The 3,616-nt window shown below is 44.5% G+C and overlaps 1 non-coding gene across 1 annotated transcript; it reads right to left on the minus strand.

Moving 5' to 3' along the window:
• Positions 1-412: 412 nt before the first annotated feature.
• TRNAT-AGU (transfer RNA threonine (anticodon AGU)) lies at positions 413-486 on the minus strand. Its single transcript has one exon. It is a non-coding gene; the product is annotated as a tRNA-Thr (tRNA).
• Between the last annotated feature and the right edge of the window lie 3,130 nt (positions 487-3,616).

The raw sequence follows: 3,616 nt of genomic DNA on the forward strand, positions 1-3,616 counted from the left end.
GTTTCTGGATTCGGGCTGTCAATGTTGCTATTGGGATCTAGTTGAATTTCACTTGGGTCTTCCTGCATCAACCAAAGACAACCTTTAAAAGATGAGATGGTCTCTTGACAAGAAGAAAAAATTCAGACCCATGGGTTTCCTATGAAGCAAGGGGGTTTACATTGCATAGTCCTCAGTTGCACATAGAAACAGGGAAGAGATCCCACTCTTTATGATCCTTCCCCACCATAAATACGATACTTGACCTACCTCTCAGGAGACCCCATTTCTTGTTAATTAGAGACAGGTATAGGTGTAAATCAAAGTCCTGAGGGACGTGGCGATAGAGCCAGAAAGCTAGTATTGACTCCAGGTTCAATCCTGTTGTGACAGTAGGAAACCTTGTGTTATGGTGAGAGGTGAAAAAAGTAGCAGGCACTGCTGGGATTTGAACCCAGGCTCCCCTATTTACTGAACAGGTGCTTTCACCAACTAAGCCACAGTGCCCACATATAGGGCCTACTTCATCACCCACCCACCCCAGAGCTGTGAATAGCACTTGTTTGCTTTGGGAATTAAGACAGAAGTGTTTCTCGCAAGTTAAAGAAGTTGGTGGTGGGGGCAGGTGGCCTGGGTTTGAGGCAAGGTCTTCACAGACCTGACCTGACCCCAGGGCCTGGGGTTTACTCAGGGCCTGGCCCCCGGGGAGTCAATGTGACTTCAGCCCAACCTGGCAGCTGCACACCCAGTGCCAGCAGGGCCCTGCTGTCTCCTCTCTGCTAAGCAGTTCCCTCCTCCCAGGCCCCTGCACAAAGCACATGCTCCTGAATCCATGCTCCAAAGCCAGGCAGTATCCTCAAGAAGCCATTCATGCTCGTGGTGTTGCCCTTACGTCTGGCATAAATCACAGAGTGGCCCATTCCTGTGACTTGACAGAGGATGAAGCGCTGGCTCAGGTTTCACAGGAGTGAACTTCACAGGAGTGCCCAGAGCGTTGTTGCTGAACTCACAACATATTAAGCTCCCAATGAAATGCAGCAGCACACTCTCCCAGCCTGAGGGACTGGGTTATCTCCAGGCTTCTCCCTTTTGTCAGCATGTGAGAGGAAGGCTGTGGTGGGCGCTACAAGCACATATCATAACCTGCCTCCTTGGGATGGGAATGCAGGCAGCAATCAGGCCTGTGGCTGCTCAACTCATGGTGTCCCTCCATGGTGTGGGGTGGGAAGAGGCCTGTGTGTTTTCATTGGAGGCGGGGAGGGCAAAGTAAGGACTGATGAATAGGGTGTGAGGGCAAAGACCTTTTTCTTCAGCCACAATCCTGTCAGCTGCAGTATACCAGCTCTTGTCAGCTTTTAGCTGTGTTATGTGTAAGTTAGGCCATATTAGCAAATGAGGCAAAGGGAAGTAGAATAGAAACTGAGTCGGGGTAAAAGAGATATTTTAAAAAGAGGAGCCAGTGTGAGGGCATGAAATGTTAATTAAGTTTTCAGGTTAGCGTCCTCTATCTCAACCAACAGGATGACGCAAGATCATCTCCTTTCTCCCCCAGATTGGCAAAGCTCTGTCTGGTAATGTTGGATGAAAGGAGGATAAAAGGAGTGGGATGGAAAAGGGCTCCGTTCCCTGTGATATGACACCCTCTGGTGTCCTTTGCTGAGGTTCCCACCTGCAAACTAAGTGAAGATTGGGACTGTGCAAAGCTTCGATCCGGGATACAGATTTGGAGATGATTCGGGCTATTCTGAGGCCGAACCTGCGAGTCCGAATCGAATCGCTAGACGCTTTAGGCTTTCCAAATCGATTCAGAGCTTCCAAATTGATTTGGAAAATATTCAGACATTGAGAGAGCAGTCTGTCTGGGGAAACAGAAACTTAGAAGAAGGAGGGGGAGCAGAGGGGAGGGGGAGCAGGGGGGAAGGACTGACATGTCTAGCTGGCCAGTGAGCATGATTTCTCTCTGATTGACCTTCCAATTACAGTGTCTGGGGGGAGGGACATAGAAACACCATAAAAGCCTCTGTCTGCAGGCCACTCTGCTTTTTGTGAGGTGGTTCTGAGCAAGTGGGAGTGTTGGAAATGTGCTGTGCTGCCTGGCTTGATTCAGGGTCACTCGCTTGCAACTTGCCTGCTCCTTTTTGTTCTTAGAAAGGCTTAACTTAGTTTAGACTCTCTTTACTTAATACAGTGCAATTCATACCTTTCAATTTATACTTGATTTTTTTTTTTTTTTTATACTTTTAAAACAGAAAGCTCAGTGTTTTTCCTGGCAGTGTTATACATCAACTGTTCAGGGAAGCACAATTACACATACTCATACAGCTCATAGAAGAAGTCATTATATTCATAGAAGAAGAGATTGTATATAGTTAGCTATTACAGACATCACGCCACAGAAGAGCAAGACACACGCCATAGTTACAATTCATAACCAAGATCAGATTCATTAGCCCACCACGGTCCACTACACGCAACACAAAAGAATCTAATGATCACACAACCCAGAAAACAAGAAACAACATTACAGAAGAACAACACAGAAATATATTAACACACAACACTAGCAATTTAATAGTCACACACCACCAACAGAAGAAGCAACACACAGCTTTATTATTGCACAATACAAGTACTCTAATAGTCACGCAACACGGAAAAGAACAAAGACAAATTTATTATCGCACAACACAAGCAATCAAATAGTCACACACCCTAGAAAAGAAGAAACAACATGCAAAAGTATTAACTCACAACAGAAGCAAACAAGTAGTTACTCATGCACCGCAGAAAAGAAAAAGCAACACACAAATTTATTAACGCACAACACAGGCAATCTAATAGTTAGTTGTACACCCCAGAAAGGAAGCAATGCATGACATTATTAAAGGACAACACAAGCAATCTAATAATTAGTCACATACCCCACAAAAGAAGCTATGCACAAATGTATTAACACACAACACAAGCAATCTAATAGTTGCCCACCCTAGAAAAGAAGCAATGCACAAAAGTATAAAGGCACAACACAAATCTAATAGCTAGTTGCATACCCCAGAAAAGAAGCAACGCACCACTTTATTAAAGCACAACACAAGCAATATAAGTCGCACACCCCAGAAAAGAAGTACCACATGAAGGTATTAATGCACAACACAAGCAATCTAATAGTTAGTCGCACACCCCAGAAACAAAGAAGCAATGCACAATTTTATGAAACAACTCAAGCAATCTAATAGTCGCACACCCCAGAGAAGAAGCAACACAATTACTGCACAGCACAAGCAATCTAATAGTTAGTCACACACCCCAGAGATGAAAAAGCAAAACACAAGTTGCTTAAAGCACAAGTAATCTAATAGTCGAGCACCCCAGACAAGAAGTGCCGCACAAAGGTATTAACGCACAGCACGAGCAATCAAATAGTCACACACCCTAGAAAAAAGAAACACGCAAACATACTAACACGCAACACAAGCAATCTAATAGCTGGACGGACACTCTAGAAAAGAAGAAGCAACAGAGAAACGTATTAACATGCAACAGAAAAAATCTAGTAGTTAGTCGCACACCCCAGGGAAGAAGTAATGCACAACTTTATTAAAGCACAACACAAGCAATCTAACAGTTGGTCACACAC

Source organism: Alligator mississippiensis, chromosome 3, assembly GCF_030867095.1.
Source record: "Alligator mississippiensis isolate rAllMis1 chromosome 3, rAllMis1, whole genome shotgun sequence".
NCBI classification, from domain to species: Eukaryota; Metazoa; Chordata; order Crocodylia; family Alligatoridae; genus Alligator; species Alligator mississippiensis.